Here is a 27,734-nt window from a genome sequence, read left to right as displayed (position 1 = left end):
AGCAATTTGATTTTTGGTTTATCCAATTTATTTCTTTGTTGTAAAGCTCTGACTGGTGATATCAGAATCAGACATAAGCAGTGCTAAAGAACTTGAAGCCTTATGGGCAGTTATTGTATAATCAAACAAGGGAGGCCTGGAGAGGTCCCAGGACTGGCCAAACGTCACATGCGGACTTATTGGCCCTGCTGGGCTATAATCTAGCCCTCTGGTCACAGCCCAATGCCTGTTCTTCCGAAGAAGGATGAGCCTGTTTTTCAGAAGCACCTGAACATTCGTACTCCGCTAGGATTCTCTTGAATGGTCTGCAAGAAGTAACTACTTTTTTATAAAATGGGTACAAGTAAATATATACAGAGCAATCACCATGGTTTTTACAGGGAACTTGACAAGAACAGTTATCTTCTTTCCTTTACCTTTCACCTCTTTTCTAGGATCAGTTTCTAAGGATTGGCCTAGGACCAGATGAAATTACGTTAAGTAAGGTTTCCAACTAATTGTCTACTTCTATTCAAAAGTATTTAGAGAAAACTGAGGCCTTTCAGTTTCCCATTGTTAAAAGCTACTCCAGGTTATATCAGACATTAAGTTATCTAGACAGAGAATGTCCCCATGGACATGGATCCTTATGGAATTTATCTTTAGAGCCACAGTTTTTGTACATTTGCACGTTTGCCATAGGACTACGCCAGGACACTTTGTCTTGCATGTGGTTCTCTGCTGAGTGCTCTTAGCCTCTTGCTTAGGATGGCCATCAAGAACCAAGAAGGCGCTCTAAAATAAACAACTAGAGATACATTTTTTAAATGCCAACTTTTAAAGTCTTAAGCAAAAAAACCAGGTGATGCTCACAAAAATGTTCAAAGTTGAAATAATTGCTTATAGAAAAGAGGAAATATCTCTCTACAAATATTTGTCTTTCTTAAAGATAAAAGTCAAACTTCGAACTCACAAGTTGAAAACTTTTTTTTCTTTGAGTAACAACCTCTTATCCTGATGTTGGAAAACAAAAAAAAAAAGAGGAGCAGTCCTAAAATGTTAGGAAAAGAGTTTAATTGCCAGAGCCCTCAAAATGACACATAAGAATTTCATTCTGAAGAGAGTATTTTCTTCGCAAAAATCTTCTAGTTCAATCCTGATGTTAATTATCTGATAATACTGTTGAAGACGGGAATACAGCAAAACTGAGTCCGGTGTAATTATAGGGAAGTTCAGAAGATTAGCACTGGGCAACAATGATGACACAGAAAAACCTCAGCCCCTATTACTTACCTCCAGATTTACACAATTTTAATGGCTAATCAAAAGGATCCCAGGGCTGGACACCTATTCTAAATGAGCACAGGACATAGATGCAAACTCATTTACATGAAACCTGCCGTGATTTTTTCTTGGCTGTGATCGTCTTTCACTAAGGCCCCAACTTGTTTCCTCTCACAGAGGTCTGAGTTCTTTCCAAAGCAACGTTTCCTCATTTCTCATAGTCCCACATCCATGGCAGACCAGTGGCATCTGGTTCAATATTTCATTAAATCCTCCTGAAAACTAACAGTTCAATCTATTAGAAAACTACAGTCCCTAAGCAACATAAATTACCTAGCGGGCTGTGGTTGTAGCACGACGCACAGCCCATTTGCTGTGGAGACATTTATAGCTGTAGACTTCCTACACATTCTGGATGCAAGAAGCATAACCTTTCCAAGCCTCTCAGACAGTAAACATGGAACTTAAAAAAAAAAAAAAAAAAAAAAAAGGTTCTTAGCAAGAAAAGGTTATTTAGGTCTAGAATGAATGATTTTTGTGTTCTGCCTTAATTATCCATGAATTTAATATAGAATCTTTTCTTAGGAAAATGAAGTGATTTTTTTTTTTTTTTTTTTTTTTTTTGTGCCACTCTTGTAGCCTGAGGATTTTCCGCTCCTCTCATCATCCTCAGCAAAACGACTGAAGAGCTTTCACATGGGCCCCATCGGAAGTCTCTGCTCAACAGAAAATTTAGAGCTAATTTATTTTGGCTGTAGGGCATCTGCAAGTTATGTGACTCAGAAGTAAGTATGGATGAACAGTTTCATTCTGGACTAGTTTTGACAATCAGCGGTCAGTCCACACAGCCTTCAATTGTAGTTGTCATTTTAAAAGTAACAGAAGCATGGACACCTTTGGTAGTTGTTGGGAAGGATGGAAAGGCTTTCTCCAGTTACAACAACAATGCTGGGGAGACAGAAAGTGCCTGGACTGGCTCAGAGATTGCTTCTGCAGGAAAATTCCTGTCATTTGCTCCTTTAATGAGTTTCTCCTCCTACCCCAGGCCACGAGTCTGAACTTTCATTTGTAATAATAAACAGGAAGGTAGCCAAATCTTTGTATACTACTTTTAAGGGCCCCAAACAAACTAGCATAGACTGAAGACTGCCTATGTGTAATTGTGAGGGCTGCTATGTTTTTCTTGAGTGAGTTTAATGTGAAATGTTTGTTGCATAGAGAAAATAGTAAAATGAAGCTTTAATAAAAACAAATGCTCAGCTCATTTACAAATTCACTGCTTGGTAGTTTGAGGGAGCAAAGACTGTAACTGACTATAATTATGTGGCTGGCATGCAATCAATCACACCACACCAGGGCCTTTTCCAGGCTGAACACTTTTTCCAGGCATCTGGGGACTGTCACACAGTATGACTTCTTGCTTAGTGGAGCTCACCTAGCTGCACTAGAAAATTACAGACGTTCTCAAGCCTGTGGTCCTTGCATTGTCAGTGATGTCATGAAATGAGCATAGCTGACATCATTCAGTTAAGCAGTTACCAGAAAAGTCACATTAAATCAATCAGTGTAGAAATTACAAATTGGGATTTGCAGCTGTGGGCTCCCCGCCTCCCACCGAAGCACTTAACTTATCTGGGCTTCTGTTTTTTCATCTATAAAATGAGTAGTTAGGAATAGATGAACTCCAAGGCTCCTTGCAACTCTTGAAGTTCTATGCATCATTTAGTCTGAACAATCTGGTGCATTAAATGCATCCCAAATGATAGGAGTATAAAGTGAATACTTGCATACTAAATCATGTTTCTAAATTACTTAGCTTGTTGTTTCAAGAATAAGTACTTACAGAAAACAAAAAATGGACCCATTGTGAAAAAAAATCACATTTTAAGGAATTAGCATCCATTCAGCCTGTATGAATATATATATATATATATATATATATATATACTCATGTGTCTTTTTTCCCCTACAAAATATATATATATGTATATATATACACATATATATACATATATACATATACATATATATATATATATATATATATATATATATATATATATATATATATATTGTAGGGGAAAAAAAGACACATGAGTAATCAACATATGATTCCTCAAGACTAAATAAAAGTATACACGTATACCGAACCAAATTCCTGCCTTGAGTGAAATTCTTACCAATCCTATGAATTGTATGGAATCTCATGATAGCTATAGATTAGAAAGGTTTTCTTCTTCTTTGTTGTTGATAATGTTTTTATGTCTAAATCAATGCTACCTCAAAAAGTTACATGGAGGTACACTTGATGAAGTATTCAGAGAATGTACGCAGCAGTGGGAGAAGTAGTTCTAAATAAATGTTACTTTTACCCTTCCCTCACCCCCTAAAAACTAAACAAAAAGTTTTTCACATTAATTTGATAAACGATATTTGCCTTATTCAACATGGTATTTTTGGAGATGTAATTTTGGGGGCAGCCATTGCTAACATGTGTCTGTTATACCGTGCAATAGGACTTTCTCAACTTTTGGGGGAGATGGGAAAGAAAATACTGAATAAAATGGTAGGAGAAAATAGGGCTCTTGTCTCTTGTGTTTCTCACTGTGATATGTCAGTGACATTTATCCTTTTCAGTCTTCATTTTCTTTCCATAGACTCACAATATTTCTTTAGGGAAATGATCTCTAAGGAGGTTGATATGATATTTATAGAGAAATGTAATTCAAAAGTCAAACAGGGATGCAATATATTTTATTTAACGTCTTCTACTGAGTCTAGGCAGAGCTTACATATATGATATTAGGATGAATCTGGATTAGGGGGAGCAAATATTACTGTTTATAAAGTATCTATGGTGACAGGGCTCTGTGCTGTCGTGAGGTGGGGCACAAAACTGTAAGCACCTATTAAGGAGAAATCCAACGCACTGGTATCTGTCATTATGCAGATTTGCATTGGTTAAATCCTACTCCATGAGATTTAATAACAGAGGAGTAAATGGTGTATAAATCAACTTTGTTCCACAAAATTCAGCACTTTCCCCCTGTATAAACAATTTGTGATTACCTATTGCTTTATTTGTATCCTTTCTCTCCTCCACTAACACAAATAATTGAGTGTTGATTCTACTTATAAAGGGAAGTTTAGAAAATAGTTATTTTAAAAAATGAATATGGAACTAACTTATTTTTCTCACTAATAGAGAGAAAAAAAAACAGTCTGTAAATTACCAAATTTAGCAAATTTGCTAGTGAGAGAGGGAAAAAAATAAAACCAAGTATAGAGCAGGCATTAAATGTAGTCTATGCATTTATTTTTGCTAAGTTTAATTTCCTATATTTATGATGATACTTCAAAGCATTTTACGGAAGAATTACAAAAGATGTTATAAAGACTTTACCACAGTTTCCTATTACTTAGTCGTGAGTATAAAGTGGTCTGAGGCTGCCAGGGTTTATGTGAAAACCAAACAGTTCAGCATAAAATTGAGATTAAGAGGAGATCAAAAATGAAAATGTCTTTGTCAATTCATTAAAAAATATATTTAATAGTTCTCAAGAAATACCTTCTAGACTAAGACCAAATCATGCTAAGCAAAATAAGTCAGACAGGAAAAGTTGAGAACAGTATGAGTTCACTTATATGTGGCATATAAAACTGAAAGCAACAAACAAGACAAATAAACAAAGAAACAAAAACTCATAGACACAGACAACAATTTAGGTTCCCAGAGGGTAAGGGGGAAGGAGATGGTGGACGAGGGAAAAGGGGGTCAAATATGTGGTGATGGAAGGAGAACTGACTGTGGGTGGTGAACACACAATGTGATATATAGCTGATATAGCTATATTATAGATACTGTACACTTGAAACCTATATAATTTTGCCATCTAATGTCACCCCAATAAATTTAATAAAGATAAAAAAGATTCATACTGTAAAATAATGTTGAAATAGATGAAAAAAGCATACAGATGCCAGTAAATATTTTTAGCTGAGTGCTAGAAACACACTCAGCGTTGTCCAGAACTGAGAAGCTGAGACCATTTCCCACCCAGTAGAAGATATTATCATATGAATTGGAAATACTTAGGACTGGGAATAAACAAGCAAGGACAGAAAGGGGTATGAAAATCAGTCTAGAGCCCTAATGCCAGCCAAAACGGCAAGGTGTAAATCACTTTAAAGGCTTAGTATCCCATTTCCCTACATCACTGAAAGTTAATATTTATCTTGGTATCAGATGCCATACTATGTTAGCAGAGACAAAAAGTAAGAGCTGCCCATTTGCCCTTCAGGTATGGGTAAGAGAAGCAAGAGGAGAGGGTGTCCTGCAGGGTGTCAGTCTGCCCAGTTCTTCCCTAGTAATGATAGGGGGCGTCCCTGTCTTAAGTTGATTCTAGCAGTGGAATATTTTACCATTAAATGTGTTATTGACTACTGGCATAAATTCTGTATCTTTTATAATTTTAAGGAAATACTTATCTTCCTGGCTCACTATGCATTTGTTTCTCTTCATATGGACATTGAATTCCATCAAAATTTTATCAGAATTCATGGCTATAATACTTGCACAGTATTCTTTCTTGGCTCTTGGGATAAAAGAGCTTGTAAAAAATGGCTGCAATTATTCCCCTCACTGAATGGATGCTTCTTTCAATGCAACTTTATAGATCACAGGAAGAGAGTCCTGGAGCAGCTGAGAGCCAGGCAATCCCCAAACGTGCAAGGAAGTTCCACCAAGTTCAGCAGTGCTGCCTACCTGACTGACCTTGGACCCCTTGACTCCTGAGCAATAAATAATGTGTATTATTAAAAAAAAAAAAGTAAGAGCTGCTGTATCACATTCCTCTTACTCAACTTTCCACATATCAGAACCACATGCCAGCCCTGTGTTTTGAAGGGAGGGTTCCCAAGCCCAGGTGGAGAGCCTGTATCTGGCTTGCTAAAGTTCAAACCTCACACTGCATGGCATCGTTCCACTCAAGACACTAGACTCCTCGCCTTTGAAGGGCAGAGCTCGCCCAAACACAAGCCAGCAACCCTCCTCATAGTCCCACGGAGGCACAGCACTGATGAAATGTAGAGCGTGTGTGCCATCCAAAGACTGGCCGCCTGACGTTCTCCTCTCAGACTCTAACAAGTGAGTGTATAAGAAATGAGAACACAGCTGGGGTTTCAAGTTCCAGTCTTTTATGTGGGCTGGGAACAGGGTGTTAATTATGGACTTCTGAGTCACGAGGTGAGCCCGCAGCTCACGGCAATGCTGAGATGCAGCCTTCTTGGATAAATAGTCCACACACAGCAACAACAGGCTTTGTTTGTTGCACACACGGGCCTGACGCCAGATGGTGCTAGAAGAGGGGGAGCCATCCTCCACTTCTACATCCCAATCAAGTATTCACTGTATTGGGATGACAGAGGCTGCCGAGCCAACTTGGAGTTTTATAATGTGTACAAGGGGCTTGAAAATTATCTATGAATGAAGGTGGCCATTCATTTGTAGCAAATTTTAAGCCTCCTGAGATGCTTGATTTGTCAAAGGCTTCTGAAGGAGCCCGAGTTGCCCAGGCCGCCTCTCTGCTTCTTGCTCTTAAGTGAGCAAAGCTGATGTTCTGGCAGTTTCCAGACAGCCTGCCTGGCTGGCTGGCAGGATTCCTCTTCCACACTAGGTATGATTTTCTTTTTTCACAAAATGTGTGATGTGAGAAGTACGGGAATGCTGGGTACAACATAGGTCATGGGATTTTCTTGTGGCTTCTTTCCAGCTCAGTGGGTAGATATTGTGTCCATCTTTTTCTGTTTTTATTCCATTTCAACGTAAGAACCATAATGGTTCAGGATGGCAGCTCTGGACATAGGTGGGCTGGCTTTACCTCGGTCTTGTGGCTTACTGACTGTGCAACTGTAAGCAGCTTACTTTCCTTGGTCTCAGCTTTCTGGACTGTAAAAGCAGGGTCTCAGTACATATGTCATTGAGTTCACCAAGGCCTAATTGTGATAATACTCATAAAAAACTTATAGCAGTGCCGAGTATGAGGCAAATGCTGAATATATAGCCTATCGGCATCATCATCACTATTAAAGAAGTAACAGGTAATATAAATGGAAAGACTATTCAGAAGAGTCAATCCATGTCCATTCATGGATGTGTTATTAGTAATTTAGATTATTCAGCGTAAATCTTGCTTTTATTCTCTTCGGAGTCACTATCATCCCTTTTGGTTAATAAACTTGTTTGGAGGAAAGATGGGCTGTATAAGAAGCTTCTTACAGATGCCATACATAATACACATAAATGCACAGTGCTCAAAATAGGGCAGTGGAGCAAAATTCCATTCATGGGGCACTGTCTTCTTTATGGTGACTCCAATTACACAAAGAAGGCCGCAGGTCAGAGAAAGAGGTTTTGCAAGAAGAGAAGGAGGTAAGAACAGGACTTGTTCCTTGCCTCAGTAATGACATGAAACAAATAGTCTGGAGTCACCTAAGCCTCTTTTAGCAGCTGGAGGGGGGAGGAACACAAGGGGCTCACGTATGGTAAGACCTGCTGCTTATTCAATCATTTATTCAATGATCCACAAATAGGTATCTGGTCTGGGTCAGGAATGCGGGAGACAAGGATGATTAAGCCACATTCCTGCTCTCAAAAAGTTCCAGTCAACTCACAGCCACCAAATCTGCTCTGTATAGAAAGTCTACTTAGAAACAGGCAACCCAGAGAATAATTCAGAATCCAGTAAATGAAGCTTCATTTCACTGAAAGGAAGCTCAGCCCTAAGTTTTAGATAGCATACACTGAATCTATTTTTTATTTAAAAAAAAAAAAATCGAACCCATGACACTGAGATTGCACACACTCTGAGGTCTGCATGTGGGGAGCTATCTGGATTTCATTTAAAGCACCGTGAGCTTCTAGGATTCTGGACACATTCATATTCTATTTGTAGATGATCTGTGCCACAGTCACTGTTACTAGGAAAGAAAATAAAAATTGACAGCTGTGAAAACCATCAGCATCACGCTACCTATATTTCCCTCTCTGGTGTCTAAAATAATGCAGCAGAACATATTTTTCTCTTTACTTATGATTGAAATAATCAATGGCTCACCAGTAATCTGACCACATGTGTTTCACTGGTGCTAGGTTGATGGCCATCCTGCCTTGCTTCAGGGGTATTATGGCAACAATTCAGGAGGTTCTTTTTGGTGGCTGGTTTTCACACTGTCACCACTGTCAGTAGCAATGCTGGAAAACTTCCGGCTGCAAGCATCCAATGTGGCTTGATGTATTTCTCTGGCCCTCCTCGCCTCAGGTAAACATGTCCCAGGCTCATCAGTGTTCCTCTGCTGTGAACTGGACACAGTCCTCTCCTAGCCACACAGACCTAATAGTCCAAAAGGCACACACTCCCTGACAAGGCCAGTCTACAATTACCATAGGCTGGTCTCATGCTTTGAGACTGACCATTGATTAGAATGGTGAGGGCAGTAATGAGAGTTCAAAACCTGTCTAAACATCATTTTGTCTAACAATATTAACACATTTGTGAGATATAGGTAATGTATTACAAAATTGTATACCTGAAATCTATGTAACTTTACTAATAATTGTCGCCCCAATAAACTTTAATTTAAAGAAAAAAAATTGTGATAAAATAGACATAAGACAAAATTTACTAACTTAACCATTTTTAGGTGTATAGTTCAGTGGCATTAAGCACATTCGCACTCTTGTGTAACCATCACCACCATCCATCTCTAGAACTTTCTCATCATCCCAAACTCTGTGCCTATTAACCACTAACTCCCCATTCCATCATTCCCCAGCCCCTGACATCCACCATTCAACTTTCTGTATGTATGAATTTGACTACTCTAGGTTCCCCACATATGTGGAAGCACACAGTGTTTGTCCTTTGTGACTTGCTTATTTCACTTAATGTAATGTCCCAAACATTAATCCATGTTGTAGCATGTGTCAGAATTTCCTTCTTTTAAGGGTAATACTCTGTTGTATATACTACCCGATTTTGTTTATCTATTCCTCCATCGATGGACATTTGGGTTGTTTCGATCTTTAGATTACTGTGAATAATGTTGCTATGAACACTGCTTTAAAAATATCTCTCTAAGACCCTGATTTCAGTTCTTTTGGGTAAATACTTAGAAAGATATTTTTGTAAATAAAAAGAGTAGTGCTTCATTTCTGGGTCCAGTTTAGTATGTTTTTCATTTCATGCACACCTGAAAAAGGGACTGCATGTTGTTAGAGAAATAAGTTTAACAGATTGTGTTTACCAAATAACAAAAATTAACTAAGTAGGAGATTTCTTGGCTAACACAGCCTCCTCCAGTGGGCTCCTGAAGTCATCATAATAAACAAGAGCTAAGAATTCAAAAATCGACTAATTTGTTTTTCTATATTCTACTTAGTTTCACTCTTAATTTATGGCTATTTCATTTACCTTAGCTTAGTTTTTGTTACTTGTTCAGAGCTCCAGTTTAATTGTTGTAAGTTTGATTTGTTATTTGTTCAGAGCTCCAGTTTAATTGTTGTAAGGTTTTCACATATTATCACTAAAATTAGCAGTGTAACATCTGAAACAGAAATGATTGCTAAGTGCCCTCAAACTAAACTAAATAATGCTATAGCTAATGCGGTGGTCAGAATAGTAATTAAAAGATATTTTGAGAATTCAAAATTTTATAAGTCATAGAACATATAGTATTAAAATAACTGTTGGTAATGTCCTTTAGCTCTGTTAGGAAAAGGACGTGAACATCAATGAAGAGTGTTGCATTGTACATAATCGGATCTGTAATTCTGACCTTTGAAACTGTGAACTCATTAATGATGCTCATTTATCAACCGCATTCTTCCTAGAGTTGGTTTCTCCCCTCACATAATTAATTATCATTTTACTTAATGACTTATAACTTCAGTTAAATTTTGTTGCCATTGGGATGTCACAAAAATGGTGGCGTGAAATCTCCCCCAGAAGATACAACAAATTGAACAGCTATAATTCAACAAAGGATAACCTAAGCAACACACAGGCACATCTGATAGATCTGCTCATCAAATCATCTGAAGGTGGGCAAATCCGGCAAGCAGGGGAGGAAGGGGCAAGTGCGGAGACACAGGCCGTGGGCACAGGAGGCAGCCCAGGGCTGCAGTCTTGGGAGAGGGAAGAATTCAGGCTGCAGGTGCAATCCCTGTGGCCCACAGTCCTGCCTGAGGGATCAGAATATAATACGGCTGAACCCAGCATTCAGGGCAGAGACCTCAGAGCAAAGACTGAGTATAGAAGGGTGAGAACTATGGTTTCAGCCCTCACTGCCAGGCAGAAAACAGAAAACAAAGACATGGAACTTGGGAGACATGCAGTCGATTCCCCCCACCCCTCCACAGCTCCCCCCCAGTGTTAGAAGCGGGCTCCAGAAGAAACCGTTGCAGTGTCAGATTAAAGAACAGAGTATCTAAATCCTGAGAACTGGAGAGACAGTCCCATAGCCGCAGATGTACAGTGCAAGTAATTCCTGTGATAGAGAAGGAACTGCAGGGGTGAGACAGCTGTGGGCTGGAAGTCGCTATTGCTCGGAGCCACAAACACACCAGCTGCCTCTCACAGCCCACCCCGCCTCCACCTTTCTGGGGGGACCCCTTTGGAGGATCCCTGTGGGGGCATCCAAAGCCTCTGAGACACACAGGCTCTGCATTGGGCTCCATGGGCAGCACTGGGGTTTCAGAAGCTCGGAATTCTATTGCACCATGAGACTCAGGCGACCTGCTCACGGAGGAGGAGCCCACCTTTCAGGAAAACCCCACTGCATGACAAGCCATAACAGGGAAGAGAAAATAAAATACTACAGTGTGAGAGAAAATAAAAAGCTGCAGCAGAGGAGAAAATAAAACATTCCAGCAACACCTACTGGAAAGCAAAAGAAAGACCTCTTCATATAAACCTGCCGCAAAAACCACTACTGTAGATGCCCAGGAAGAGAAATTATATATTAATTGCCATGAATAACCAAGATAACTAGGCAGCTCAGAAAGAAAATGAAAAATATCCAGAAAATAAACTTAAAGACAGGAAAACATGTGACTTAAATGGCAGAGAATTCAAGATTGCAGTTCTGAAAAAACTCAATGAGGTGCAAGAAAATTCAAACAGGCAGTTTAATGAATTCAGAAACAAAATCCATGAACAAAATGAATATTTTACCAAAGAGACTGAAATTTTAAAAGAGAACCAAATCAAAATTCTGGAGATGAAGAACTCAATAAAAGAAATGAAGAATGAAATAGCCAGCTTAGGAGATATAACTGACCAGAGGGAGGAAAGAATAAGTGATATCTAAGATAGAAATATGGAAATGACACAGATGGAAGAAGAGAAAGACTTGAGCATTAAAAGAAATGAAAGAAATCTATAAGGACTCCATAAGAAAGAGCAACATAAGAATAATGGATATACCAGAAAGAGAAGAGAGGGAGAAAGGAACAGAGAGTATATTCAAACAAATAGTCAATGAGAATTTCCCAAACCTGGATCCTCGACTCCAAGAAGAAACAGAAAACCTAATCACCTCAAATCAACAGGCCTTCTCCAAGGCATATTATATTGAAGCTGTCAAAAATTAATGACATAGGAAGAATTCTCAAGGCAGCCGGGGAAAGAAAGCAGTAACCTATAAGGGAAAGCCCATTAGATTATCATCAGATTTTTCAGCAGAGACTCTACAAGCTAAGTGAGAGCAGAATCAAATATTCAAACTATGAAAGAGAGAAATTATGAGCCAAGAATAATATATCCAGCAAAGATATCCTTTAGATATGAAGGAGGAATAAGGACCTTTCCAGACATAGAGAAGCTGAGAGAATATTCTAATACATAACCTGCATTATAGGAAATACTGAAGGAGGCTATTCAACCTGAAACAGAAAAAATCAAAAGAATACAAAATCATGAGCAATATTACAAACAGACAGACAGAAGCAGGAAACGGCAACCCCTACATGAGATAGGGCACTATACACTTAAACGTAACATAAAGGGTAAAGAAGAATAAGCACTTAAAACAAAAGGAAAATAAGTAAAAGACAACTTGTTACTGCAATTCAGAAATCAACTTATAGCATAAGTAAGGGTAATTTGTAACAACAAAGACATAAAAAGGGAGACAGCAAAGGTCTGTACCTGCAAAGGGGAATGGAGATAACAAGCATGCTGAAGAAAGGACAACTGTATATATGAAACTTTCTTTTACATAAACTTAATGGTAACCACTGAAAAAAAGTCCGTAACTGAAATATACCACATAAAAATAGAAGAAACAGAGAGAAAAATCATAGAATACCACCACATGGAAATAACACACAGCAACATAAAAGCAAAGAAGTAATGGAGACACTGAGCCACCAGAAAACAAAAGATAGAATAATAGTAATTTCTCAGATATCAATCATCACCCTAAATTGTAAATGGACTGAACTCACCAATAAAATGGCACAGAGCAGCAGAATGGATTAAAAAACAAAACCTAACTGTATCATATGCTGCCTCCAAGAGACACATTTCACCTACAAGGGCAAATATAGACTCAAAATGAAAGGTGGAAATTGATTCCAAACAAATGGTATTCAGAGAAAAGCATGTGTATCCTTACTGATATCAGATAAAACAGACTTCAGGATAAAAAAAGGTAACAAGAGACAAGATGGACATTTCATAATGATAAAGGGAACAATACAACAAGAAGATATAACGTCATCAATATTTATGCCCCCAATCAGGGAGCACCAAAATACACAAAGCAATTACTAACAGAACTAAAGGGAGAAATTGACCAAAACACAATTATAGTAGGGGACCTAAATACATCATTGACAGCTATGGATACATCGTCCAAACAGAAAATAAATAAGGAAATATCAGCCCTACATGACACATTAGACCAAATTGACATAATTGACATTTATGGAGCACTTCATCTGAGAACATCAGACTATACATTTTTTTCTAATATACATGGAACATTCTCAAGGATAGATCATATATTGGGACGTAACACTAGCCTCAGCAAATTTAAGACTGAAATCATACCAAGCATATTCTCTGATCACAAGGCTTTGAAATTAGCTATCAACTGCAAAAAAAAAAAAAAAAAAAAAAAAAAAGGGCAGGGAAAACCACAAATATGTGAAGATTAAACAACAAGCTTTTAAAGAACGATGAGGTCAAAGAAGAAGTAAGAGGAGAGATCGAAAGATACATAGAAACAAATGAGTATGAAAATACATCATATCAAAATTATTGGGATGCAGCAAAAGCAGTAATAAGAGGAAAACTGATATCATCACAAGCCTATCTCAACAAATAAGAAAAATCCCAGATAAATCACCTCACGTTACACCTTAAAGAACTAGGAAAAGAAGAACAAATGAAACCCAAAGTCAGCAGAAGGAAGGAAATAATAAAAATCAGAGCAGAATTAAATGAAATAGAGAACAAAAAGACAATAGAAAAAATTAATATGACAAAGAGCTGGTTCTTTGAAAAGATTAATAAAATTGACAAACCCTTGGCTAGACTCACTAAGATAAAAAGAGAAAAGACACTAATAAACAAAATTAGAAATGAAAGCGGAGAAGTTAATCATGGATGACACAGAAATACAAATATTCCAAGAATACTATGAAGGACTAATAGCCACCAAATTCAATAACCTAGAAGAAATGGACAAGTTCTTAGAAACATACAGCCTTCCTAGACTGAATCACAAAGAACAGGAATATCTACATAGATGGAACAATAGTAAGGAAATTGAATCAATGCCCAAAAACCTTCCCAAAAGCAAAAGTCCAGGACCAGATGGCTTCACTAGTGATGTTAGGGGGCAAGCCTGTCTTGTTTTTGAACATAGTGCAAAAGGCTTCAGTTTTTTACTGTTAATTATGACATTAGGTGATTCAAATATTCAAAGATGATTTAATACCTGTCTTCCTCAAACTCTTCCAAAAATTGAAGAAGAGGTAATACTTCCTAACTCAATTTATTAGGCCAACATTACCCTGATACCAAAACCTGGTAAGGATAACACAAAAACAGAAAATTACAGACCAATATCTCTGATGAATACAGATGCGAAAATCTTAAATGAAATTTTAGCAAATCGGCTACAACAATGTGTTAAAAAGATTATACATCACGATCCAAGTGGGTTCATCCCATGAGCACAAGGATAGTTCAACATATGCAAATTGATCAACGTGATATAGCACATAAACAAAATAAAGGACAAAAATCATATGATTATGTCATAGATGCAGAAAAAGCATTTGACAAGATACAACATCCATTTATGATTAAAACACTTAATAAAATGGGTATAGGAGAAAAATATCTTAACATAATAAAGGCCACATATGACAAACCCTCAGTTAATATCATAATTAACAGTGAAAAACTGAAGTCTTTTGCTCTATGTTCAGGAACAAGACAGGGTTGCCCCCTAACACCACTGTTATTCAACAGAGTAATCGGGGAAGAGGAAGAAATAAAAAGCATCCAAATTGGGAATGAAAAAGTTAAATTGTCACTTTTTGCAGATGGCATGATTCTTTATACAGAAAACCCTAAAAACTCCAACAAATAGCTGTTAGAAACCATAAACAAATACAGTAAAGTTGCTGGCTACAAAATCAATGTACAAAAATCCATACTTTTCCTATATACTAACAATGAAATTTAAGAAAAAGAAAAATTTCTTTTGCAATTGCAACAAAGAGAATAAAATACTTAGGAATAAACTTATCAAAAGACATGAAGGATCTATATACTGAGAACTATAAGACATTTTTAAATGAAATTGAAGAAGACACAAAGAAATGGAAAGACATACCATGTTCATGGATTGGAAGAATCAACATAGTTAAAATGACCACATTATCCAAAGCAATACAGAGGTTGCCAAAAAAAAATGTATCCACATTTTAAGAAAGGAAAAAAACTATTAAAATTGTAATACTCAATAACACCAATAACAAAAGATGAATACAGTTACGTTTGACTTTTGCAATTACAAGAGGTGCTCAAAGTGGTACCATCAGCATCCACACTCTTGATTATGGAAAACATTGTTTGGGAGACTTCTGTGGCAAGCGTGTAAACTCATTCAACATCACAGCAGAAGAAGCAGGACTTATTGCTGTGCAAGACCTCCTGGATCTTCCCTTGCACACATCACACACAGAACCATGCGTTTCAAATGTGTGCAATTGTTAGGTGTCTTGGAGGTTCTGTTGTATATCCACGCCTCCATTGTCATTGTACTTCCACAATGTTATGGAATTTCAAATACCACTTCAAAATGGTCTTGCGCTACTCTAACAACAACCGTGCTTCTGCTGTTTTCTTTGACTGTCCTGCCTGTCGTATGGTGACACTAGCATTCATTTGATTAACACCATCTTTCAAGGGAATGTCATACTACACATTGCTACCATAATTTAATTCAACTTGGAAAAGTAATACATAGGGCCGGCCTGGTGGCTCACGTGGTTGGAGCCCCATGCTCCTCATGCTGAGGTCACCGGTTTGATTCTCACATGTGCCAGTGAGTTGCGCCCTCTACAGCTAAGATTGTGAACAACGGCTCTCCCTGGAGATTGGGTGCCGTGAGCAGCCGGAGGTTGGCGTGAGCTGCCGCAGACTGCTGAGTGCTGCCGTGGGCTGCTGTGGGCTACTGTGTGCCACCATGAGTGGCCAGTGGCCATTGTAGTGGCTGGCAGCCGATGAGAGCTGTCGTAGGCTGCTGTGAGTGGCCGACCGACAACTGGCAACCGACTGCATCAGCCGGGGGTAGCGCAAGGCTCATAATACCAGCATAGGCCAGGGAGCTGTGTCCTACACAACTAGACTGAGAAACAAAGGCTTGAACTGGAGTGGGGCAGAGGTGGAAGAAAGGGGGCTCTCAGGAAAGTGCTAAGTGACACTGAGTAGAGGGTGGCAGGACTGTCAGATGTGCTGCCACGTATCCAGTATTCACTGCAGCCAAAGCACAGCATTTTCATAACTGCAGCCTGATGTCAAGACCAAGTGGGGTCACCAGGCTATGGATTGGACACTGGGGCAGCTCAAAAATTTGAATTCTCTTTCTTAAAGACAGGTTGCAAAGTTCTCTCTCTCTCTCTCTCTCTCTGCACATGCATGTGTGCGTGTGTGTGTTGGGGTGGAGGCTAAAGGATCTATAGGGAAATATACTACCTTCTTATTCTCAGATTATAGCAGGTTGATCAATCTTCCTCCTTCTCAAACCCAGCAAAGTAATCAATAGCCACAATGCTAGCAAAGAGCCTGTTCCCACACACTGGCCAGGTTTCCTGGCTTGGCTTCCTGGGCTGGACTAAACAGCAGGAGAACCCACAGCACTCAGGGCTCTGCTTGGTCATCCAGGCACAATCTATCAGGAGGTCACCTTAGGAAGGAGGGCCACACTGGTGTGGGCCAGCGTCCCCTCTAGAACCCATCCACAAAGAAGAGCATTGCCAGGGGCAGCTTAGTACTCTCTCCTACACTGGCGGAACTGTTTTAAAAGACCACAAAGATGATTAATATGGACAGAAATGAAGAAATTTAATGTTAATCATATTAGTGAAAGCATTCTAATAGATACTACTATCTGCGGCTCATCCCAAGTTCAGAGATTCCCAACTTGTACTAGAGAGAGATGCAGGAGTCAACAGCAATTGTTAGTATAGAAAGCAGGGGATGGGCTCTGGTTATAAACTGGAATCTGAACATGCAGTCCGAACCACCTGGCAATATCACCAACAAGGTAGCGAAGCTTAAGTTATCGTGTGCTTCCAAGTAGTAACCACCTATTCACAAAATATGTTGTAAGCCAGTTTTGCTATTTGATGGGATCATAGAGAGGCAGGATAGGTAGCCTAGGAAACTGACAACCCCCTTCAGGGTACAATGTGGTTACACAAGTAACAAGTGACTATCCAGTACCTGCACCTGGAGAAAAACAAGAACCAGTTTCATCCAGCAAGGCTAATCCCTATGACAGGAACCTGACCGTTAGCTAATTATAATGTCATTATAATCTCATTTGCATTGCAGTTACTATGATTCCCATCATGAATCTGATGCCATGACAGTTCCAGAGGAACCAGATAAGGAAGAAAAAGCGGGAAATGGAGGGTCCTGGCTAGGGGGAGGAGATCAATGAACCCTGTCAATAGGATGTCACCAATTCCCGCCCCAGGATCGTGACTTCCTTGGCATGACTCGTTTGTTCTCTGAGTTTGTCTGCACTTTCATTTTTAATAAATCACTTTCACTTTCCTGCATCTGTCTCACTCTTGAATTCTTTCTTGTGCGGAGACAAGAACCCAGTCACGGCTGCTCCTGGTTGAGTCCTCTCTTGGACATTCTGTGAGCCTCTGGTGACAATAGGTAGGTACTAATGAGCTCGTGGGTAGAGAGGAAGCTTGGTCAAAGAAAGAGTTTATTATCTTTTTTCTGGTATGAAATGATATCTATAGCTAGAAACATGTAGGTGATAAAAGAATTTTAAAATGTCATCACTTACATGTCTCCTGCTTAGTTTATTTTATAAACTAGAATTAGGAATCAGAAATTGGTTACTAGATACCGACTTTATGTGGCTAACATAGCATTTAAATATTGATTAGTTGCCAATGATACAAAAAAATAGATTTAATAAAAGAAATCAAGATTCCTTGCTTCCCTGTAGGGGGTGGGGAGCGTGGACAAGACGATCTGTGACACTGGAGTATCACCTGACTGAACATGCACAACACACAGGGGCTCTCAAGACAGGTTCTCAAGACCGGCTTCACCTTTACTTGGCTGGATCATCTTTGCTGGTCCCATAGACAGTTCTGATTATGACTCTTAAGATGACTTTTAGGACCAGAACTCTGAGTCAACCCTAGCTTGACAATTATAAAAGAAAAATCTTGACTATCGTGACAACAAAACTATGCAAACAATGGGTGCAATTACAATGAAGCAATTCTCAGTGAAGATACCCTCATGCATTTTCAAGTGTCCCCTTAGTGGGCAATACCACTCTCAGACGACAGCCATTCAGTTGAGAATTTCAGTTAATGTCATGTCACCACTTCATTTTCAAGATCATAATCTATTTCTGAGATTTCTCCCCCCTCCCTTTGACCACACCTAAGAATTAGGCATTAATAACTGACCATTCTCTTTGAGGAGTGGCCAGTGTTTTCAATGACAAAATGCTGACTCCAAACCCACAATCCACAGGCTTTTAGACAAAAGCAGGTAAAAAGATAAAGGACGTTTTGATAGCTCCCAATAACTATACACTTACACAAAGCTGTTCAGTTTATGGCTTTTTCCTGATTTTGTTTCTATTAATATTTTTCTTTATGACAAATGGACAGTGAACCAATGTTTATCATAAATAACATCCTTATCAAACACATACAGTCAAAGGAACAATTCCATGCACGGATACAGGAGGAGAGCTATTAGTGGTCCAAGGGCTGGCTGGAAAGTGAGAAGACTGGGATGAATTACAAGAGGCCTGGCATAGCTAGACATCAGCCTAAACACTTCCAATGTAAACCCCCTGAATGGAAACCCTGAAAAACTGGGTCTATTTTAATTGCGTTAGGACCAAAGCTCACAGCATAAAGAAAAATTCATACTGAGGCTGTTTATTCACTTTTTGAATACAACAATTTTTTACCTAAATTGGTATTGCTTATGAAAAATATGCAATAGAGTACACTATTAATAAAAAAGTGTCTCAAAGATGTTTAAAAAAATCAGTGATAATTTAAGTAAATGATAGTTATGAGCATATTTTTCTTTTAATTAAGCTGTATCTGAATTTAAATATATCTCTATTCATTTAAACTATTTTAATATGTATCAAATTAAAGCCCTAAAGAATTGAAGCTTTTAAAAAAACATGCTATTTGAAATAGGGAATCTGTTCACCAGAATGCCTTCAGAACAATTAATAAAATATCTTATGATATTATAAAATTGTAAAATTTACATCCCTCCAAATACATAAAAAGCCAATTCAAAGTCCAGTGTTGCACTGAAGGGTTTACATTAAAGAGGTGTTTTTATTCTTTAATTATTAAATATGTACATGTCTACTATGGGCAAAGCACTGTGCTCGGTGTGAGAGTGGGGTGTCAAAGATGATTAAAAAGGATCATATCACAGCACTTAACATGGTAGCATTTAATAGAAAAGACAGATGGTACCCAAATATTTAATTCAAGAGCCTAATTGAAGGAAAGTGTGCTGTGAGTGCTGTAATGAGGGGGTGCGTAAGGAAAGCATCAAATCTCTGGGTTCAGATTGGAATTCTGGTATTCAGGCAGGTGGTGTTTGAAGCCATCTCAGGAACATACTTAACTTTAGAAAGTTGTATTCATGCCTGTGTGTGTGTAGGAGAGATAAAATGGGTCATTCTTAGATAGGATAACCTGGGCTATATTTTTGCCATTTTTTTGTTTTCTGTTGCTTTACAAATAGAAGGATGTTGAATTTAATAAATGAGTCAATTTTTACTTGCTGCAGTAAAACCATAAAAATAGTTTTATTTTAGTTCCACCATGGCAGTGCCAATAAGGAAATAGTATATATGAAAATAACAACAACAAACACTACTTCCAGATCTAGTGAAGCATTATTCACTTTCAAAGGCACACTCTGGGAGGACACTGGGCAAAAATATGCCTTTCCTGTTGAAGTCAACATATTATTTAATACCGTGCTGTACCTGGTAATACTGAGATCTGCCAAAAACAAACAAACAAACAAAGCATCCCTCCCCTAATTAACACTGTACTTCCTGTCTATCCTATTTAACAATTAACTTTGTGATTTCTATAAATGAACCTAAGTTAAAGATACCAGATACAATTCCTTTCCTTATTAAAAAGAAATTTAGATTTATGTTAGAAGAGGGATCATGAACCTTGCCCAAAAAGTCAGGTTAGAAATTGGACTATTTTTTTAATGTGTGTGTGTGTGTGTGTGTTTCCCCTTATACTCTGAAGTATTTTTCATTACTGTTTCACTCATTAATACACACAGAAAAAAACTAGAAATAATTGAAGATGTGATACTGTTTAGTTTGAATTCCTGGATTCACTAAATAAGATGACAGGTGTAGACAATGATCCCAGATAAAACACCCTCAGTTTTCGGGCGCTAGAAGGTGAAGCCACGTCAACATGAACAGAGATATACACCCTTTCAAGAACATGAAGAACAAAAAAGATTACGCCAATTATATTTATGCTAACAACAACAACAAAAAAAACAAAACAAAAAAAAAAAAGAAGGAAAAGAACAAGAAAAGCCTGGGTGGAACTGAACTGGGAATGTCAATACATGCTATCCGCTGACATCAAGTGTGGAAAACCATCAATTCAGTGGTAAATATGCAACCCCCTCTTAACTTCTTTATGTGTATTGTTAGACTGGAACTTGAGGTAAGATACCCTGAAAGAACAAGTTTTAATAAGCTATGCTAATGGATGTGCTGGAAAGTTAGAGGGCCTTGAAAATAAGAATCAGCAGGACAACTGTGCCCCGAGATGGCAAGTGACAGCCCTGCTCAGTGTGTGCAGACTCAGGGCTGGTGCCTGGTCACAGGGCAAAAAGGTCCACACTCCAGATTGCTCCGGAGGCCTATCCTGACCTCTTGGAGTTGAGATAGTTGACTGAGCAGGATCTAAGACAGCTCAGGGAGGTCCATATAAATGCTTAATACTATTAAGGGAGTAATGCTGTCCTGTTCTGACCCCAGTTGGCCCCTTTCTAGATCTGGGTCTGACAGGTTGATACCCAAAGGATTTGAGTTGAATGCCAAGGCCATACTCACTCAGACAAAATTGGAGCTTAGAAGGAAGTGTGGTAGAGGACTTTGGTTTACTTCTCTGTAGAGACTGTTTTGCCATCTTCCAGCCATCCCCTTGCCTGAGCAGGAGCCTCTGCATAGTGAATACTGCTGATGCGGGAGTGTGGCTAGAGGAGGTCTCCTTCGTACTTTCAGCCATAGTACCTTCACCAAGGCCTGGTCTCAAGTGATGGGACAGTGAACTGTTTTACTCCAGGTAGCTGTGTTCCTAGCTATGCTCATCATTACAGACCCATGGTCTCCATGGGCGAGGAGAGGTGTACTCTCTCTAAAGCAGAAGCATTTCCTTGTCTTCGCTCTTCTGAGTATGGAAACAAAGACTTTGAGGCATCACACAATGGACATTGAAACTATAGTCAGCTACAACTCATATATTAAAGTAGTATACTATGTATATTGATGATATAGTTAATATTTATCAGGCCAGCACCTAACAGTTTTCCTTCTAACACTGTTATGGGGTGAATACTATTACTCTGCCCTTGATATACCTGGGGAAAATGAGGTACACAAAACCACGTACCTTGCCCAAGGTCACACAGCTATTAAGCCGCAGAACCAAGGCGAGCATGTAAGCACCTCCATGGCGCCCAGACTCCAGGGTTTATCTCTGAGGAGGAAGGGACAGAGCAAAGATTCCTTTGCTTCACAGATGACTATAAAACTTCACACAGTTTTCTCATTCACTAAATCAGACAAAGATAGAGCATCCTCACAATTGTGAGTCATCAGAAGTAAACTTATGATTCAAAGAATATACAAAATACACATATTCGAAAATATTTTAAAAACGCATCTGCAAGGGAGGAAGTGGAGAAAGCTTTTATTTAGCAAATTCTCCGACGATAGCACAAAAACAAGATAAAAATATGCTGGTAGTATTTCAGATGTTTGTAGACTTACAGCAATAGTCAGCTGAAACCACTGATAACTATATGGTGTTTCCCAGCAATGATTACAAAGCTTAGAGGCATCACTGAGTTTTACTGCTGTGACCAGTATAGTGGATGGTTAACGATCAGACACACTTGAATTTATCCTGGGACTTGCATATACTATTTACGTCACCTTGAACTCCCCAACTTCCAATACCAGTCTTTAAACTATTATTTAATCAAACACCAACTATGTATATGAATTATCTCACTTTATTTTCATGCTTCCCCTATGAAGTACACATTATCATCACATTTCACAACTGCAAACTGAGTTCAGAGAGGGTAAGTAACTCATCTAAATTTACACTGCTACCAAGTAGAAGTTGGGATTTGAACCAGATTTGTAAGATTCTAAAGCCCAAGCAGCTGTTCCTCATCATTCTCTGACATTTTCCTCTCATAAAAAACAAAACAAAACAAAACAAACAAACAAAATGGTGCCTATATTCCCCGTACTCTTATTTAAAATAAAATCTTTCTCATAAAGAGCTCCCAAAGAATCCTTAATGGAACATAATAGAACTTAATTAAACCATTAGGTTAAGTCCAGAAATAGTGGCTCATATAGGAACTATTCGGGTAATCATATGAAGTCCAGGTTAGAGGAGGCCTTAACAAGGTCAGTTTATTTCACTTACCTCTATACAACAACCCATTCAGTGTGTCATCTAGAAAACTGACAGGCATTAGCTAGATGATAGATTAGAATGACATATCCATTTCCATTTGTGTGCACATATATCCTATTTCATGCATGCCAAAGCATGTGCTAGAGTAGAAAAGCCTCAGTATTTGGTTATTATTTATATGGCTGCATATTAAGCATATATCCTAAATAATAATCACAAGAATTGTCTACATGAATTTCTCAATGTAGTTTCCAAAAATGTGATTTTGAAACAGAACTTTGAATAAAGCATCCAGACTTAAAACATTTTCCACATACTCACACTTAGCTACAGTGGAAAAGAAATTCCTATCTCATAGGTAAACAGGTAGAGCGGGAGAACTATATAGTTCATGTCAACTTGCCTCCAGCCACAGGCTGTAGGCATCTCTTTGAAAACAGGGGCTTTCATCAAATTTTCTCTCTATCCTTTTTGTTTCATGATGTGTTCAGAAATACTTCCTATTTTTATTGATATTCATTTTCTTGGTAGTACTAGTATTGTTATAAATATAATAGAATGGGTGTTAAATATTTAATGATATTTGCTACATTTGCAAAACGTACCTCTTAAAATGTTATGGAGAGGAGATAGAGGTATAATGCTTCAGGATTAAAATAGTTATATTTACCTATAACAAGTGTATATGTAGTTGAATAGCTAACATTTGCTATTTTGACCAAGGTTGCATATCTCTTTAATTATTTTCAAATAGCCATAACTTCTGTAATTTCTGTTTACCACAATGGTTTAGACAGGAATATTACTGTAATTAAGACAAATGTTCTCAAATTTCTAAAAGATCTATAGCCATTTTAGAAACAATAGTAAATATAATTAACCAGGATAAAATTGATGGTGCTTGTATGTTAAATTCTGTCAGACATGTTATTGAGATAAATTATTCCTTATGAAAAAGGTTGAAAATTCAGGTATTTTCATTTATACAAATATATTTAATTACACATGGATAAAACACAATAAAAATTAGGTATCTCCTACTCAACTTATTTTATATTAATTTTAAGAGTATATTGCCGTATAGCTCTGTATGAAACTTTCATTGTATAGTTATTCATCTTACACCCTTTTGAACACTTGCCACATCAAAACATCGTACCCTTGAAAGAACACACTTTTGGGACAGAGAAAATAGTAAGAAATTGCTTTGCTTAGAGAATAAGATAAAAATAAATGAAAAGGTTATGCAACAGTGTTTAAGTAAAAGAAGGTTTCATGTAATATTAGTCCAAAAAGGCTCAGATAGATTAATATTTATAAACAAATTAACAACTAGTCATTAACTTCTGATAGGTTTATAAAACATTCTAGCCAAACAAAACTGATGGTCAGCTCTGTTTTCAGTCATTATTGCCTAGTTGTAAGAGAGTTCCATGAGTTAGTATGAGTTGAGCAGATTTTCCATTTTCTATCAGAGACCTACTTTCAGCGACTATTTTTTATAGAAGGCTATTCCTTCAGAAGGCAACATGATCTTAGTTAAGTTAATAATTGGGGATGCCTCTCCCAAGATCTACGGCCCACCTGACCTGGCATGTTGATAAACACTAATGGTAAGTACTGCCTTTTCCTCAGCAGGACAGACTTCCAATTGTATAATACTTCAAGAAATATTAATGTATTTGTTTTGCCCACACCTTCTCTTGGGCCCAGTCTGTCTTTATGACCAATGGCGTACATTCGCAGTGGCTGACTCTGCCGTGAGCAGAGGGAAAACAGGCTAACTAGTGCATACAGGAATGGAACTTGAAGTTTGATTATCAGCATTAGGCTCTAACCAGCTAAATGACGAATAACAGACTGAAACCCACACCTGAGGCAATTCTTTTCCTTCCCTTTTTCCATTTCCCCATTGCTCCCTACTTTTAATTGAGTACCTCCTGTGTGACAGTAGGAAACGTGGCTAAAAGATAAACTTGCTCACCAACTAACACTTCTAGACTTGAATTGACTGAACAAAGAGAGCCTTTAGAAGAACCACTGAGTATGTTTAAATAATGAAATGCAGTAATGAGCCACCCACTATGCTTCTTGAATAGCAAATGTATAGTACTGTAACCACAGGCTGCTACAGAATACAAAACTTGATATTTTGGAATTGGGAGGGACTTCAGAGGTCATGTAGTGTAAATTTCTCAATTTACAAATGAGGAAACAAAGGCCCAGAGAAGGTCAGAATCACAAAGTGAGTTAAAATACAGATCTAGGAATTTCCCATCTGAATTCAGTATTCCTCTGGGGGTTGGGAGGTGCCGAAATGGGTGAAGAAGGTCAAAAGGTACAAACTTCCAGCTGTAAAATAAATGTCATGGGGATGTAATGTACAGTATAGTGGGTCTAGTTAACAATACTGTATTTCATATTTGAAAGTTGCTAAGAGAATAGATCTTAAAATTCCTCATCACAAGAAAAAATATTTTTGTAACTATGTATGGTGGCAGATGTTAACTAGATTTATTGTGGTGATCACTTTGCAATGTATGTTGTATACCTGAAACTACATAATGTTAAATGTCAATTATACCTTAATAAAAAATAAATTCAGTGTTCCTTCTAACCAAAAAATGTAGCTTATTACATATCAATAACACTCCAGCAACTTATCCATGATTAATATCATGTTTTAACCATTCTATTAAAACATAAAACTTTTAAAATATAGATTTCAATTTTGGGGGGAAACCCTGAACAATTAGAAGTTTTAAGAATTTTTTATTAAATATGACAGCTTGTATCACATGACTGTTCAGGTCTAAATCAGACAATTTTTGTATCTATAGGCATAGTATATTGGAAAATTTGCCTTACAAAGAACGTAATCTATATTTTGGAGAAAGCAAACACAAAAGCGGCACACGCTGTGAAAACAACACTTTTAAGATTATTATCTAGTAAATAATCATGTAAATTTGATATGCATTGTTGGTATTTAGTCTAAAGTTGTATCAAGGCCATATGTTACCATAGGCAATCTCTTCGAATGCATAATTTATAACATAACTTCCATAACTACCTGAGAGACCCAGGTAGAATCATGAATTAATGCAGCAGAAATAGACCCTTAGCGTTAACATTTAGCTAAGGTCACCAGGGCAACAGGATTAGCAGCTTCAGCTATTCCTTAGAGAGTGCTTACCAGATGACACAAAAATCCACATATTCTCACAACTTAAAATAAACCTCACCAAAATGTTTAGTTAGAATATCCAGGCATGGAAGGCCCTAGTGATGCCTTAAATTTACATTGGCTCATATTAAAACAAAACCAAAAACACAACAGTGTTAGATGTTTAACTATTACAGTGTTTTATACACATGAAACTAATAAAAAAATAAATAAAACAAAAAACAAAACAAAAAAAAAACCCTATCAAGGTACAGCGAGATGAAGAACATCTAGGAGAAAAAAAACATATGAGAGCTGAGAGACAAGTAAAAGAGAAAGAAAACAAAAAATGAAAGAGATGTGAGGAAGACAGAAAGAGATAAATAGCTAAAGAAGTAGAAAAGAAGGGTAAAGAAAAGAGGTACAAAGAAATGAAATGAAAGGAAAAAAAGATTTAAAAATGAGGAGAGAAATCAAACGATGGGTGAAAAAAGACAGAAAGGAACAGAGGATGTGACAAGTGGAAAGGATGAGTTGAAATGATGGGGACCCATTAGTGAGACACACAGCTACGACAGAGCAACAGTTTGTCCTGAAGCCTAGCTGGGACAACAAACATAAGGCAGAAGTGAGAAAAGAGGAATATGTATGTAACTCACCCCTTTAAATATCGCTGTTTCCCAAGGTTTTACCTTCATCTGTGACCTCCTTCTTCTCACTCTACAACAACTTTGAGTGACCTCATCCAAACCCATGGCTTCAGCTCCAGGATATGTTTATGACTTTGACTAAGGAAAGTATTATTCCTAGTCCACACCAGCATATCCAATTGCCCAGTGGATGTCTCCACTTAACTTTAACGGGGATAGTAAATTTAAAAAGTGCAAAGCTCAACTCTCCATCTTCACGCCCCATATATGTTCTACTTCCTATATTCCGTATTTTGGTGAATGGTGATATCACCACTAAGTTGTCTAAGCCAGTAACTAGGTTCTTTCTGTATGGTTCCATCTCCTTCAGCTTCTGCCTCCAAATGGCTACTAAAACTTACCTCCTAATTTTCTGAAGTTGCCCCCTGTCTTTATTCAACTGGTCTTCCTGACTCTAGTTTTTTTCCTCCCTATTGTGCTCAGAGTGATCTTTCTGAGATAAAAATGACATCATGTTACTACCTCCTTAAGGGCCATCAGCAGATTTTACGACCAACTCCAGCATCCTTAGATGACCAAACAAGACTTTCAAGACCTCATTTTTCCAACCTCTCCATTCTCACTCCCTACCATCCACAACATTATTCCCACTCTATAATTGTTTTAAAACTACATAAAAAAGACACAAGATATGCATATTTTCTCAGTTTGGGAAATTTTACCCTATAGCTCCTTACCATCTATATCAGGGGTGTCCAAACTGCGGCCCGCGGGCCAACTGCGGTCCGCAATCCATTGTTAATTGGCTCGCAGCAAATTCCAAAAATATATTTAGTTTACTTAAATAAACCAGGTGAGGCAATACGTACTTCACCTCGAGTGAGTGGCCCGGCTGTTGTGCATTTTACCGCATATGGCCCTTGGAAAAAAACATTGAAACAAGTTTGGACACCCCGATCTATATTGTTATGTTGGTAATTTTTATATAAATTGAACATTGTATTATTAAGCAAGTTTTTGCTTATTTTCACAAAACAAAAGACACTGTATATTTTTCAAGTATCTGAGGAAAGGATTGCTTGTTATAGCCATATCTGTTTTTCTCCTCCCCTAGACCACCACTTGC

At 37.9% G+C, this 27,734-nt stretch overlaps 1 protein-coding gene across 16 annotated transcripts in view; it reads right to left on the bottom strand.

The window, feature by feature from the left end:
- Positions 1-27,734, bottom strand: part of PTPRM (protein tyrosine phosphatase receptor type M) — an 809,264-nt gene that overhangs the window by 256,688 nt on the left and 524,842 nt on the right. The window lies entirely within an intron of this gene.

The sequence above is a fragment of the Rhinolophus sinicus genome, linkage group LG09 (genome assembly GCF_036562045.2).
Source record: "Rhinolophus sinicus isolate RSC01 linkage group LG09, ASM3656204v1, whole genome shotgun sequence".
Classification (NCBI taxonomy): domain Eukaryota; kingdom Metazoa; phylum Chordata; class Mammalia; order Chiroptera; family Rhinolophidae; genus Rhinolophus; species Rhinolophus sinicus.
The sequence above is the reverse complement of the archived record's forward strand: the minus strand, read 5'-3'. Positions and strand labels throughout refer to the sequence as shown.